The sequence below is a fragment of the Venturia canescens genome, chromosome 1 (genome assembly GCF_019457755.1).
Source record: "Venturia canescens isolate UGA chromosome 1, ASM1945775v1, whole genome shotgun sequence".
In the NCBI taxonomy this organism is placed as follows: Eukaryota; Metazoa; Arthropoda; class Insecta; order Hymenoptera; family Ichneumonidae; genus Venturia; species Venturia canescens.
This window is the reverse complement of record NC_057421.1, coordinates 21,668,783-21,685,515: the sequence shown is the minus strand read 5'-3', so window position 1 is coordinate 21,685,515 and position 16,733 is coordinate 21,668,783. Positions and strand designations below refer to the sequence as shown.

The following is a 16,733-nucleotide window of genomic DNA, read 5'->3' as shown; positions in this document are numbered from 1 at the left end:
TGTTTTTTCCAGCATAATTTACCATTTTCAAAACGTAAGACGATGAGTTTAATAGTCACAAAATTGCTAAATAAATCGATGCAAAAAATACGAGACGTGTTCACATGTATTGAACAAGGAAATGAAAAGCTCTCGAGTGCAGGAACTTCACTGATCATGTATTTATCGCTAACCCGAGAGATGCTAAGTTTTTTTCTTGAGAACGCTCAATTTCTCGAGTTTGCTGAATGATATTGAAATTTGAATGACGAATAGGAATAGAATAAACGAGACACATTGGTTTATTAATAGGAAATAATGTTTATTATACAGTGTACATATTTATTAACTTCATTTATTTTATTTCTGTTATAAATTTTATATTAATAATTATGTTATGCTTTGCCGAGCGACGAATGCCTTGATCAGTGTGCGCTTAGACTATAACAATCTCCGTAAAAAGTATAGAAACTTCTGGGTTTTTTCTCTTTTATTCTTTTATTTTTTTATCATCATCTTTCTCCTCGTCTCGTACTTTTTTGTTTTTTTTTGTTTTTGTTTTGTTTTTTTTTTTTAAATTTTTTTGTCTTATTTATTTTTAATGTATTTATTTCTCTTTGAACGCGATCACCATGATCTGACCACCAAAGAATCGCCAAAATATGTCGCGCTGAAAACGGCAGAATCGTTCGGCATACAAATAATAGTACTGTCGAAGTTAAAGTAATTGGCGGTTTTATTTCATTTTTATTCACCATCTCTCCCTCACCCATTTCTCTGTGTTCAACTTTATAACCCCAGTAGCGGGGAGGGCCGAGGGGCACACTTAATCGTTAATTCTTTCACTTCGTTTTTCTATTTCAACCCCCAATCAGCATTTAATCGTCGTGCCTGAATAGCTACGGCGATTCTTCGACACGAGGACACGTTATTACTCGGTTTTTTCACCCCAACTTTCTTCGTCGTGCCTAAGTACTATGGGATGAGGAGGGGGAGGGGGAGGAAGTGAGCGATGTTTCTCGTCAACGCCCCGCACAACACACCTCAATATTTTCCTCCTCTACAACACCATCGACCATCTAGGGTTTAGGTATCGTTTTCTCTGTATTGTTTCTTTTTTATCATTTATTTTTATATTAAATTTATGTTTAATAATCGAAATAATGTCGTTAATATACCTATATAATGATTACCGGTTCTTCGCTTTATTTTTCACTGCCTTCTTCCATCTTCATCTCTCTTTCGCTCTCTCTCTCTCTCTCTCACTCTCTCTTGCTCTTTCTCTCTCTCTCACTTTCACTCTCTCCCTATATCTCTATAACTTTGACTTATTATTCCATTAATGATAAACTATCCAAATGGTATATTCGCTCCTAGTGGCCATGTTCGTAATAGCTAGTTTATGTAGTCTGTGGTATGCGAGTTACAAATGGGACAAGGTACGTCGTACACAGAACTTTGTTAGTTCGTTAGTTAGTTTTTGAAAATAAAAAATGTTTTTTTTTTTTTTTTTTTTTTTCAAATTAATTTCATCTCAGCATTCGCATGAGTTCGAAACTGAAGAGATAGAAAAAATTTGAAGAAAAAAGAAGAATGCATGAGAAATGGTGAAGAGAAGTGATCCTCTGCCGAAATCGGGAGCGTGTGTGCATTGAACGAACGTACAAACACCGCGATCCTTTTAAAATATTTCCTATTATTGTTCAGTTGCCAATTCTTTCTTTTTTTTTCGCGCTTCCACATTGATATCCGCTATTTGCTCATTGTCCCGTTCAATTTTTTAACGCTTTCACAGGTGCTTTATATTTCGTGTATATGTATAGTTTGCTCAGTATCTTTTTCGGTCTCTTCGCCCAGATTTTATCGATTGGGCAAAAAATTTATTTATCTTTCAGGAAAATGTGTACGGTTCACAAACGCGCGAGTGTGTCAAGAAAAATCGGTTTGGAAAAGCGTTTGCAGCAGTTTAATAGCAATCGCACGTACGCACATGTACCTTTTCAAGTTTTTATTTATATTCAAATATAAATGCATAAGGATATTAAGATTGGCGAAAAAAGCGATTTTTCGAAGGCTTCATCGAAAACGTTGAACCAGTGGAAAAGTAGTATCCTCTTGGTAAGACAACCAAACACAAAATAACTCTCATGTGCTCTTTGCCCTTTGCATTTGATGACTTGCCACGAAACATAACAGAGTCCAATACGATCTTTGAAAATTTGATACAACGCCAAAAAAAGTCGTACAAAATTGTCTGTAGGGAATGAAATTCCCTGCAGAAATATTGCTCATAAGCAACGAGCTCTGAACAACTGTTTCAGGTTCTGTAAAAGCTTTCAAAAGTTGAAGTAAAAATGATTTTTCACTTGAGTGCCAATGAGATATGATTATCCATTGTACGATGAGAGTCGTAGGGAATTTTAGTGGAAAACTTTTCGTTTGATCAGAAGAACCCACCAAATTTTTATCTCGGAAGTATTCTTTCGAACCGGATGAGCATTTTGTTCATCGAGGAATGAAAACTAATAGAATAAATGGAAACTGTCAAATGCTTTATTCTAAATCAGGTATAATAATTCATCATAATATATAATAATAAAACAAACGTTTCAACTTTTTTTACTTTCATAATAAAGATTTTATTATCCAGGGTTACCATCATTCAGGGTTGATTTTTGCAAATAAATTTTCCAAACAATAAATTCACAATTTGCCTAATGAATATTCCTGTGTTTAATGACTCCTATTTCCGCACATTCCTATCAAAACTACACACTTTTCGTCATTTACTACGTAAAAGTTTCAAAAAAATCTATATATGCAAGCTTTGGGAGGTATTTTTTTTGCGTTATAACTTAATATCTACTCCCAATGCCTACAAGCCTTTTTCCTTAACTTTGTCTTGAAGAACAAAATATTGTTCTCGAAACATCACAGCTAGTCTTGTGATTAAATCATTCAATGCTACATTTTTAGGAGACATATCGGAGAAGATGTTAATTTTTTTCTTTCATTTTGATAACGACTTTCTTTCATTTTGATAACGAGTTATTTTGAATTAAAAAAATAAATAAATAAATAAATAAATAACCCACGCTTATTTTTTTCGATTCTATTTGTCTGTTATCAATCAAATTTTATTGCCTTTCCTCCAATACATCTTCCTCCAAAATTATAAGAAGAGAAGCTGTGATATTTGGAGATGAATAAAAAAAAAAACTCCAGCAATAATTATTGCAACAGAGAACTCTTAATTGTAGTAACCCTAAACGATAGCAGCAATTGACGGCATTATTTCTTCATTTCTTTACATATTGAGATCCGTTTGTACACGCTCAATTCGTCACGATGAATGAAGTTTTATTTTCAAGAACGCGCGTGAATTTCACGCATTTCAACGTTCAAAAAATACGCGTGTATACTTCGACTTCGAGCAGCTATGCCAGTTGAACAGTTCCTTTGCGCTAATTGCTCACTTTCCTCGGATAAATGAATTGCATTTTCATAGAAATCGACTCAATTTTCCATGTAGAAAATTTTGTTCTTCGTAGGAACAAGTGTGGGAAATTCATATGCGGTTTTTTTCTATCGGAGTCGAAAAACAATCTTCTGACATTTTTCCCATTTTCCCCCATAGCTTCACGGAAAAATGTAAACTATAAGAGGCTTCTAAGAATACTTTCGTTTTCAGCTCTGATACAAAGGTGCTTCCTTTCTTATCCAACGTCACTTTTGATGATGGGTGTATCCAAGAAAAACCGACTGATGTTAACCCTCGTTCAAATGCTATTAAAAATTTATTCTTTGTAGGTTCAGGAGATTCGAACGAATGTGTGTGCATGTGTATGTATATGTTCGTGTGTGTTCGCGTGCGTGCGGCTAAGCTTTTCGTTATTTCGCGCGCTCCGTCCGTACGTTCATCCCTTTTAACGTTTTACTTTCAATGTTTGACGTTCGTTACGAGAGACTCTGTGCTCGTTTGTGATTGACGTTACCGCCTTCGAGGGCAGCCACCAGTAACTTTTTATTCTCTTAACATCTTGATTTTTTGTAGTTTCTGTCTATAGTGATTAAGTGTTTTTTTCCGTTTGTTATTTTTTTTTTTTTTTTTTTTTTTTTTTTAATCCTTTTATTCCATTTATGTCCAGATAAAACAAGTGTAAAGTGTTCGCCAAGAGCCCCATAAAACGCACTATCGATCCGTTAATAAGGGACTCGTCCTTGGGAAAAAAACGATTAACGCAACTGTTCTTTTATTTGTTTGTTTCTGCAAATCTTTCGTCTCGCTCTCGCTCTCTCTTTCTCTCTTTCTATCTATCTCGCTTTTATATATTATTATTATCATTATTATTAGTATTAATATTATTGTTAATTTTATCATTTAAGTTATTATTTTTATTATTGTTAATCCTAGAGTTAATATTAGTGTCAAAGTAATCATTAATTTTATTATTTTCATTAACTGTTACCATTATTATTGGTATTATTATTATTATTATTATTATTATTATTATTATTATTATTATTATTATTATTATTATTATACGTATTATCAATATCATTATTTCGACCTTACACCGCGTCCTCGTACCGATCAACGTGTTTCCCCGCTACCTGTCTTAAATCTGGCTAATCTCATAATATAGCAGTACATGTTTTATTTTTCATCTTATTGTACACAATAGGGTTATCCTGATCCCTCATCCCCGCCCCCCGCATATCAGCCACCTGATATTTCACGCAGTGTGTTCTTTTTCGAATGTTTTCAATTTTCCTAGAGCAAAATCCATAGAGCATATCGCATGGCTTATTCGGTATGCTTGTCAATTGTTATTTAATTGTTTATTTGTTTTTTATTTTTTATTTTTTTTTCCATAAACTAGCCTTCTAATGTAAGTTTTTAATGCAATCGTTATATTCTGTATAACGAGCGCTCTCCCTCGATTAATACGAGGGAATATGCGATTTATGCGATGTTAATAAAAATGAATAATGATTGTAATAATAATAATAATAATAATAATAATAATGGAAACGCAATGGCAATCGTCGTTATAGCCGCATTGGGAACAAGAAATTTTTTGCTCAATGATCCTAATCGTGGATCAAGATTAGTGATTGGTATAAGTTAGCTTCATGTTGTTTTAAAATCTCGTGATGTTTTTTTACCATTCGATTTGGTCGAGACCAAATTTTCCTGTCCAATTTTTCTCTCCTATTATTTCCAATCTGCTACAAGCAAAGCTAACAGAAATGAATGAAGGAAGGAGAAGCATTCACGGAAAGTACTGTACTGTAACGAAACGTCGATTTTTTTTTTTTTTTTAAACAAGTTGAACCGACGAATAACTTCATTTTTTACATTCTTGTATCTAATAAACTTACGATTGCCCGAGCAAACTCCGTTTCGAAACCACAAGTACACGTGTTTTCTGACCCCTCCCTCGAAAGACACTGAGAACTGATTTATTTGATCCGTCGTTTTCGTTAAATAACTCTGGTCTTAATTGACGGACCCCATTCTTATTGAATTGGAGCTCAAATTTGTCTGATTCAATACCATCACGAATTCTTTACGTTGAAATGATTGGCAACAACGATGTTTTGGTGATTTGATGATCCCGATCATTAGCACTCTTTTAGAAATGGATGATTCTGCGAGCTCTAGTGGAGCTTGAAAAAATTCATCGACTTCTTGATTTGTCAATTGAAACACGAAAATCTTATCGAATATGAAAAAAAAAACTGTTGGTTTCAGTCGAAAGAAGTTTTCCAGTATTATAAACTAAGTAAATAAGAAAAGTACTCCATACTATGAATAAAAAACTCAAATTTAATGAATTCCGCTTGAAACTTATCTCGAGCTGTAGATGCGTCGAGGTGTCGATTTACCTTTTAACTCTTATTCTGACACTGCATGTTTCGCATGCTAACGAAAACTGAAAGAGGGGGGATATCTCGAACTTTCTTTCGAAGTTGCTAACTCAAACTAAAAGCTGAAAACAAGCCTCCCACTAACAATTGGGAAATTTCGGTGAGGGTCTATCGGACTTTAATGTACTGGAAAGGGGTAATTCCAACGCGATTTTCTTCACTGTTTTAGTCCTTCCTCCTCTCTCCTCCTTAATGCGTAATTATAAATTTCAACATATATATGAATCCGTGTGTGTCTTCCGAAGCCCAACACACTGATATGCTAAGACCTCTCTGTTTTTCCTTCACCCATCATTGCTGAAATCACATTTTCTCGCTTATATGTGAATTCTCCCATCACATATTCATTTTGTGCTTGCTTCTATAAGCTGCGATCTCCTGGCATCTGTCTCTAGCGAATTTTGGATTGGATGGCTTTTCATTTACTGTCCGCTCAATCACTTGAATACGCTCTTTCTCCACGTGGCTTCAACTGGTTTCACTATGGCGTGGTAATTGAAATTCATTTTCGTTAGGATCCTTCGTCCTTTTATTTATCTTGCTTATAGTTTCATCGACCTAGCTTCCTCTTTTGCGTTCTTTTTCTCTCTCTCTCTCTTTCTCTCTTTCTCTTTCTCTCTCTCTCTCTCTCTCTCTCTCTCTCTCTCTCTCTCTCTCTCTTCTCTCTACGTTCTGATCGTTACCGCATTTCCAGCGTAATTATCGAATGAACTGAGAAACGATGCTGCCCTATAATAAACGGAAGGTTGTAACGAATGTGTATCCATAGATCAAATCCATTATATCCCAATTTTAATAACTACAGAAATCCAAATGAATGTTATGCTTTTTTTAACGAATTAAGTGTTGAGGAATAAATTGGAAAGTGACTAAAACAGAAGTTGAAAACGAAACGGAAAATATGAAAAAACAAGAACAGGAAAAAAGCGAAGATTTATCTTTGGATTTGGCATCGGTGGTTGATAAAAATTCTTGCAAAACTTGGCCTCTTAATATTTCCTCACACCGGCTAAAAATTTCACTTCCACAGATACATTTAATTTTTGTTGGCTCCATACACCGTTCGTACGAATCGTCCAAAGAATGTAAATCGAAAGTAGTTCATTAGTATACTACAGGAATTTATATTCGCGTAACAAATGAAAGAGATTAAAATTTTACTAAAGATTTTGGAGCTCATCCTCCGTGTCCATACATAAATGCATACGTGTATTTTACGTGAATCGTGAATTGAATATAATCCTTAAACGTTTGCTCGCGAAAGAGCCACTTGTTAGCCAACTGTTGCACCTTCGCTGCGTTCAAGCAGACGGCAGAGTGCGAGGAATACGGATCGACAGAGAGGGGAAGAAGAGAGCAAGGGAAAGAGTGAGAGAGAAAGACAGGAGGACAGAGGGAGCGCAAAAGAGAGAGAGAGAGAAAGATAAACGGATAGAGCAAGATAAAACGAGTGAGAAGAGAGGAAGAGAGAGAAAGTTATACGACATGAACACACGAATGAAGTACAGTATTATTACGTGATCATTTATGAATCAAAACATGTGTGTGAATATGCAGTCTGGTACTACTTCAATTATGATATTTCACTGAATAGATGTATTATTTTTTCGAATTTATTAAAAAATAATAGTTAAAAATGCGTTACTAATTCGCATGATCTTCAATTTGTCTTATTTACAAGAGAGATATTTCATGCTCGGCTGATTTGTCAGCCATATTAATTTTATTTATTCTCTATCTTAAGATTTTCCGTTTACTAATTGCAAAAAGCTCGCGAAAAGACACTTTTTCGACCAGATACTCCTCGGTATGCGAGGCAATTACGCGAGCCGTTTTAAGTTCACGATTTCGTTGAAGAAAGAAAGAAACTTAAACACCGAAGAAAAATAATAATTCTAAGAATCGTAACGTCACTGACGATCTCGGAGATAAGTGAAATTATCATTCGAGATACGAACCAAATTATGAAACATATTCGGAATGCGAGAAGAAGAGAAGATAGTGACAAATCACTGACTAGAATAATATTTTTTTTTTCGTTAACTTGACCATTCGTTCGTTCGCTATTCGGTTTTTTCATACTCTTGTATCTATACTATCAGTTTCTATCGACGTCCGAACTCGATTCATTGATGTTTTCGAATCAAAACCACCATATGCTGATCCTCGACTAGCCTAGAAATCGTTCTTGATTTTAAATTAATTTTAGATTTCACTTTCAATCATTATACGTGAATAATCGCTTTTTTCTCATATACTTGTCTTAGTAGCTAGGAATTAATTTAAAAACTTCTTTGGCGATTAATTATTTAAAATATGCTTTTTCTCGTAATTTTTCCTTGTTCAGCTAAATTGCCCTACCCAGTATTATCAATTTTTTAATTTTTCTCGTAAGGTATATATATGCATGATTTTTTTCAGTTACATTATCCATGTAGGTAAGTGTATCCGTTATCTTAAACGATAATAGTTATCATAATAATTGTCATATATATATATTTTTATTCTTTCATATATGAATATGTGTATGTGTGTGTATGTGTGTGTATCATTTGTTTATATGCACAAATGGCTTGCTATATAAAACTATGCTATGCAATTTGTCTCTATACCACCCAATCAAAATTATCTTCACTTTTACACCTTTTTCTTTGTTACCTTTTTTTCCCCTCGCATGCTTTTTCTCTCTGTCTTTCTCTCTCTCTCTTTCTCTGCTCTATCATCATTCAACCCTCAATCGATAAAATGCAATTCCTTGACACGAATTATTCAACGTGTCGATTCCCCAGGAACGTCTTGTTCTCAATATAAAAATGAATTTAAGAAAGATATGGAGAAATGGAAAAGAAAATGAAGTTTACCTCTCAGTCCCATTTGTTTAGTTTTGACTAATAACATTCATTTTGGAACACGCGAGCGGTATACAGTTTAACGAAATTTCGAATAATTTCGCTCTAATGAATAGTAGCAGAATCTTTTTCTCCTTATTTATGTATCATTAAAAAATTTGCTCATTTTTATCTTCCGCATTTCGAAATGTTTTTTGTTTTTCTTTTTCATAAGCGCTTCCAGAAAATTCCGTACCAAGAGACGGACACACGCACACCTACGCAGGGCCGTACACATACGCGCACACACACGCTTCTACTCGGCGAGAAAAAATGTCGGATGATTGGTCCCGGATTTGATCGAATAATTGGCCGGGTCGCTGATGCGGCGAGAATGGAAATATAACTAGAATATTATGATACGACGCTTCTTCGGTTTTTTGTTCATTGAATAAAGAAACAAAAAAGTTCCTGTATTTCGAGATATTTCGTAGAAGACGATCGAAGCTACTAAATTTATCGATATAGTTTACATAGCACCCTGTCTGATAACGAAACTTTTGGAATTATTCGCAGATTCGTAGAAGTTGTTCCTTTTATCTCTCTTTCTCTCTGTCTCTCATTCATTCGCGCTCAGCTGTGTTTTTTTTTTCTCGCTTATTCATCTCCGGGACTTGTAACAAACACTCAAACTCATGCGCACCAGAGAGAAACACTTACGCGTACAGCAAAACAAAAATCATAGTGTTCGTACAAACGAGATCGAAACGATCGCCTTTTGGCTCACTCTTTTTACTAGATGATGTTTCAAGAGTTTCAATGTCAGCAGAGACGGGCATTTTCCGAATTGAAAAACTATTCAAAATAATTGCACGATGACACTTTATTGAATCATATGAATTTAATATCTTCAATAGAAGCTTCATTTTTTTTCTCATTTCATCAAAATCATTCGTAGCCGTTACCATGCATTGTAATTAATGACGATTTTTAGAAAATTCTTTTAGAAAACGATGCTCCAACGACGGTTACCTCTTTTTATTATATTTAGAGGTGGGTTATCAAAGAAGAATTTTGAAGGGTTTTCCATTCGATATGTATACTTATCTCTGCTCACGATACTATGCCATTGAGGGATACATCGGCACGGTTTACAGCGGGCTGCGGTGGATTTTTCATTTGAATTTTATTCGGCTCCCCCTCCGTATTTTTCTTTTTTTTTTTTTACATACTAATTTATCAGCCTAAAAAATCAGTGTACTATTTTAGCACGAGCGCAACCCATTATTGGTTATCGATAATGGACCTTACGACTGCCTGAGTATTCGCGTGATTTTTCGTCAATTGTCGTTGCTTCATTCTCAATCTACTACTTTTCATCTCACTGCCATGCACTTTTTTTTGATAGGTTTAGTTTGCGGATATTCACGAATTTTCGAGGGGGAGGGAGGGAAAAGATAAAAAGGAAAGATGAAAGGGCTTAACGCTGCGCTTATGACAACATCTGTCAAATATATTTCGTTAATCTCGTGTTGTTTCGTCTTCTGCCCCATGAGTTATGAGCGGTAAGACAAACACACGTTTCTCGAGAATTAATCGATTCCCCCCGTTTCGAAAAACAAAAAGAAACAAGACAAATTGTTGAAAAAGATGAATTATTCATGAAAATTTGAAGGCTTGGAAATAGAAAGGCTAATTCGTAACCTGTTTAGCTTTTTATTGTAAGATTCACTGAACCGAGAAACTCTTGCTTCCATTGACACTTTTTGATCGTTTTACGAGCTCAAGAGATGGAGAAAAGAATGAGAGAATCGTCCGTTCAATGCGCGATGAAATTCATGTTACAATTGTTTTTTTTTTTTTTTTTTTTTTTTCCGTTTACAATGAACCATGACTCGATGGCAAATATATTAATAATAACGCTTTGATAATGAGATTTTTTACTTGTATTCGCATCCGCACGCATGTTATCCAATCCGCTTAATTGTTTCTTTTCCTTTGAAAAAGCTGTTGTTTGAATTATTAATTTGCGCGCCATTATTTTTGTGTATGGTCTCATGAGAAATATCATTAGAGTTGGGATGGCGGGTCAGTTTTTCACAATTCCTCTTTCATTTTTCTTGGTAAATCGGTTGCTGGGGCTGGATGAGGGAGCGAGAAGGTCAGGAGGGGTCCTTAGTACGATTTCATTTATTATTCTTTACAAGTTATACGCAAATAATTGCAAAAAACATACCCTGTTTCCTAGAATCACCGACAACGACGACGACGACGCGAAATCAAACGCGCGTCATTTTTTAATTCCTCTTTCTCTCTGTTCGTCTCTTTCTCTCTCTCTCTCTCTCTCTTTCTCTCTCTCTCTCTCTCTCTCTCTCGTCGCGTTCGCTCGTCGGTGTGACTTGATACCGATTAAAATGTTTTATTTTCATTTCGTACTTTTGTGTTATAGTTCATTCTTTCATTTTTTTGTAGTCTCGTTTTGTTTGCCGGTTTCACGTTTTTTTTGCTTGCTTGCTTGCTTTTGCCAATGGACTCGTAACGCGGTGCAGTGTGGAAATTTTTGTTATTTTTTCATGTGCTCTTTCTCTTCTTGTTTCCCGTCGAATTTTGCCCCTCTCGATTTCTCTCGCATCCATTATTCCTCTCTCGTTTTTTCAATTAACTACATCAACACTGTGCTTCTTTTTTTTTTGGCTTTTTTGTCATAACTTTTTCTCGTTCTTTTGCCTCCATACGGTAAACTTTTGATAGGTATACGGGGATCGGCATCGATCGTTGCTTCAGCCTATCTCGAACGCGTTTGTTACTCGAAAAAAACGGCAACAGTTGCAAAGTTTTCGCTCGTTTCAACAGTTCATTGCTCGCGATCACGACACGTGTGTCATTTTTCTCCACAATTTTTCCCATCCCGATCAGCAGAATTTTTTTCTCGTGATAAAAGCTGGAAAAAATTTATCGGAAAATTCAAAATATCAAGTATCAGTTTGCGATAATTGTCATTACGCTGTTGATATTTTTATCTTGACTGAGGGAATGGACTGGAAAAATTGTGCCATTATCGAGTTAGTGACTTGGAGCATCGTTTATATACTAGACGGTGCTCCGAAACATTCGAAAGTGGTAAGTTTCATGATGATCGGTAAACTGTTGAAGCGATTTACGAATTTGTCACTTTCCCGAAGCCTCGAGCAGCGCGTGTATATTGTTGGAATTCAGAGCTTGTAGTTCAATCATTTCCTTCCTTATTTTTCTCTGCATTTCATAAAACATTGTTGATTATTTCGCAAGATAACTCGAACATATCCGCGATCCGGGACACACTTAATTGTACGAACGGGGAAATAGCAACGCCATTATTATTATTCATCATCGTAATCATCATCATCGTCATCATTATCATCATCAATGTCATGTAAAAATAAATTCAAAGCTGATTTTCATCGATCACTATTATCCATTATTTCATTATTATTTTCTCCGTCTTAAGAGCTAGGAATTTTTTTTGTGTATTACTTTTATTTTTGTTGTATCTGTTATTTATTTTTATATATTTCATTCCCCTTAAAATTGATTACTTCATTAGCAAGATGCACACTACTCGGTTGTAGCAAAAACTTCTTGGATAAAATAGTTTATTTTGTTTTCTTGGTTTTTCTCTCTCCCTGTTTCTTGACTCGATTTTCCTTTTTTCCTTTTTCTTATCCCTGCTTCCTTCGCGGTTGCATCGCTTCGATTAATCTGCCACTCTTTATGTTTATTTAGTATAGGTTGCGTTTGGTTGTTTACCCTCCCCTGCCCCTCCCGCGCTATCGTTCTTTCATCTCGATTTTTCTTCGTTCTTTATTCATTATGAGCTATTTTTATACTCTGTGTGTGTACGTGTATGTGTGTGTGTGTGTGTGTGTGTGTGTATTTTTTCTTTTTAATCCTTTTACGCATCTTAAAACTTTAGTATTATCATTATCGAGTTTTCTTTTTTGTTATCAACTTTTATCTGTATATCGTACTTTAAAAAGCTTATATCGTAGTGATATTATCGATTGGTGCTTGCGGAGAATCGTTTACCTGTGTGTGTGTCTCTCTCTCTCTCTCTCTCTCTCTCTCTGGTTGTTCTCGTACCCTGGCCCCTCCCCATTCTCGCTGTTTGTTCAGTGTTTTTCTTCCTTTGCTTTTTATCTTTCAATTCTATTCATGGGCTTCGAACTTTTCTTGTTTCTCGTGCCTCGATGTGTCCTCGTTCAATCCCGCCCCCTCTCCTTTCCATTAATATTATAGTTCTATAGTCGATAAGCCTCGTCCCGAATTACTTTTCGGAGCTTCCAAAATTTTCCTTTTTCTTTTTTTATCAATCGTATCTGTCTCTCTCTCGCTCTCTCACTCTCTCTCTCCGCTCCACTCCTCATTTATTTTATATTCTTTGTTTTTATTTCAAATAAGTGTAAGTCTTGACAGCTCGTCACGTTACCTCACGTACGAGCTTTCAATACGTATAAATCATTTTCTACAATCGCATGAGTTCTGTGTACGCGCGCGCGTATGCGTGTATGTGTATGTGTGTCCGTGTCTGTGTGTGTGTGTGTGTGTGTGTGTGTGTGTGTCCGCGTGTGTGTGTGCGCTCTTTTTCTTCCATCTTCAAAGGTTTATTTTTTCACCGGTACTTTATCGTGTATCGTTATCGATTAATTTATCGTTACTCTTAACAAGTAGTAATTTTCTCTTCAGCACTCCCAAAATTCACTGTAACCTATGATTTTTCGACCCCGGCGAAAGAGTCGATTCCGTCCTTCCTATCTCTCATTCGTCGCTGGTCTTTAGTGTTTTTCTTTTCCCCTCAATTCATAATTACGTGACTATTTATCACACATGTACATACATATGTGTATACATGTGTATGTAAATAAACATATCGTTTTTCATTTTTTTTTTTCTCAATTGTGTCAAGTGTTGAAGCATACGGAACAACTCCCTCGGTTGATTTACTGGAGGGAAACAGCAGCCCTTAATGTGTACATTTAGCGAGGAATTCGTTTTCTTTTCTTCGACCATTTCAAACGGTGAGTCGCCCTTTCTTATGCTTGTTTTTTTTTTTGTTGTTTTTTTTTCGTTTTTGTTTTGTTTTTTTTTTTTTTTTTTAATCTCGTTCTTCTTTCTTTAATTCGTTTTATTACAGTTTCAATATGATAAACGATTAGCGAATCGCATTTCGAACTCGCACAAATAGAGATGCTCAACTGATTTTTCGCGATCTGGTCGATTTATTTTTATATACACACACGCTCGTGCGCCCACACACACCCACTCACACACACACGCACGCACGCACGCACGCGCACACACACACACACGCACACAGGTACATATCCATAAATATATATATACGTATACATATTTATATGAGCACATATATTTATGTATATTTATATATATAAATATATACACATACGTATGTATACATTTGTCATCGCAGCCGCATAAAAACGAGAGGACCATCGTTATTTTTTCCACTGTCTTCGCAAACTTCGCCATCATTTATTTTCGCCTTACCCTTCCACCCCGTTCAACTTGATAATATTGATAATAATAATAATAATAATAATAATAATAATAATGATAATAATAATAATAATAATAGCAGTAAATATAATAATAAATATAATAATAATCCACTAAGCTGCTAGTTGCCTTCAATCAATATATTAATTTATATTTATGTATATATATATATATTTATATATATATATATATATATAGATGTGCATATATATACATATATGCTTTGTTTTATTCTCAATAATAATATTGGTAGTTGGTACTTTTGTTGATTATTTCGCTAGATCCGAGCTTTCATCATCATTTTCGCTCATCTCACTCGCTACCGTACTTTAATAATTTAATAATATATTTGTCGTGTCCTCTCAGCCTCAACGCTTCTCACCATCGCACCCTTGTCTTCGTTTTCTTTTCCTTTTTTTTTCCGCTCATTCATTTGAAACAATTTTAATATACTTTGTTATCGTTTCGATTTGTTTATTTTATTTTTTTCATTTAATTTCTTTTTATTTTTTCTTTCGATCAACAATCAAAACTCCCAAATTTCTATTCGTTTATTATTCTGTTGCGCGCAACCTGTTACAAGAGTTCGATAATCTCGGGTAAAGTGTCGCACAACGCGAAGATTGTCGAAGGAACATTCCGAGATCTGGATTCTCGATAAGGAAAACAAAAAGAAAACGAAAAACTTAGTGGAACAAGAAAGAAAAGAAACAAAAAATGTTTGTTAGCATTCTCGTGATTTTATCTGTAACAATATTCACCCATGTCTTTTTCATTTTTTAAACACGCCCAATCGCCAAAGGATATTGAATTAAGAAATTTCGAATCACATCCATGCTCGAGGAAAAAACTCGGAGATGCGGAAAATAGTAGTAGGAGAATGTTTTTTCGCTTTTTTTTTTTTTTTTAACTCTCTTAGAACGATTTCTCGAAAAGTTTGTTTTCTCGTTTCTTTATTTCCAGCCTGATCGGCTCGTCGTTAAGACTTTTCACTCCAGTTTTGTTCCTTTCATTATTTTCAGCTCTTTTTCAACTTATCTATCGATCACCGGTCCAAATTCTTTCATGAGTGTCAATGCGTTAATTAATTTTTTGTTCTCTTTTTTTCTTGTTTTTCTTGATGGTCATCTTGCGATTTGTTCCACACAGCCCCGGTTGACTAGATGATATAATTATATAATTATACTTATAACCTGAAAATCACGAAATTCGTTGTGAGCGGGGGGGAAAAATAAGACAGAGAATTTGAAAAATGGGATTAACCGCGAAACGAGATGAAAACATAATAAAATTAACAATCGAATATCGGTTCAACGTCGACGAGTCTCCAAGATTATTTCTTCCTTCCCAAAGCTCAACGAACCTCGTGAAAACATTGCCATTTTACTTAACTCCTCTTCGATTAGTTATTCGTTTTTTGTTTGTTTTTTCTTTTCTTTTTTCTCTCAATTTTTTCTTAAATTCTGTTTTCCTCGCCGCTCGTTCCAAGGGAGAGATACACGAGCCAAAAAGGACGCAACGCCGTGGCCTACAAACTACAAATTTTTCTCTATCGCGGTATATAAAACCTACTACCTCGATATATATATTTATTTATAATATATACATACATATATATGTATATGTATATATTCACATGGGTATAAATATACATATATATGTATATTTATTCATTTATTTATTTATTTATTTATTTATTTATTTATATGTGTTTGTGTGTCCGTATATATGTGTATGAGAGTGTGCCTTCGTTTATTCAAAAGTGTATGCATTTCGCAGGAAGGATCTTTTGCGCCGGATTGATCGTTTATGACTTAAGAAAAAAAATACAGTTTTCGTCATTTGCAATCTTCATTGATGCTGTTAATCCTTGTGTCAGTTGCTCCTCCAGTTTTGTGATTTCGTCATGATTTGGGTTGTTTCTGGGTTGTTCTATAATTCTTGTCCCTTCACTCGTTTGTATGGATATCCTGAAGGTAAAACAAGTCCTCGAGGGCGAACCCCAAAAGACAAATGTTTTTAGCTGCTTTCCTACCAACGGCGAAGTCCATCTCCTTTTTTTCTTCCACTGCGCGTCTTTTCCCTTCGTTCGTTCGTTCGTTTCTTCTGTTTTTTTTTTTTCGCTTTTCTTTTCATCATTTTCTCTCATTTAATTTTCACTCTTCTCCTTTTCTCTCCCTTGTCCACTTCAACTGACACTCTAATTAATCTCTAAAGAATTAACTAACTAGTAGACTAGGTTGTTATGGTGGAGAGCGTTGTAGCGGTGATTCGAGCTCGTTAATCCTGATCTTCGAGCGTCCAATGGGCCTGCGTTGTCGTGTGACATCGTCTAAACAATGAAATAATCATAAATGAGCTATTTCGACCATTCGACCAAATGAATTTGGTTTTAGAGTTGCAAAAATATCATTTTTTTTTTTTTTTTTTCATAAGACA

At 35.0% G+C, this 16,733-nt stretch overlaps 1 protein-coding gene across 9 annotated transcripts in view; it reads right to left on the bottom strand.

The window, feature by feature from the left end:
• Positions 1 to 280: 280 nt before the first annotated feature.
• Positions 281 to 16,733, bottom strand: part of bru3 (bruno 3) — a 620,380-nt gene continuing 603,927 nt past the window's right edge. For all 9 annotated transcript variants that reach the window (XM_043432966.1, XM_043432964.1, XM_043432969.1 and 6 more), the window contains one exon: positions 281 to 16,626. The gene's annotated coding sequence lies outside the window, so the exon portion shown is untranslated. The remainder of the gene's footprint in view (positions 16,627 to 16,733) is intronic.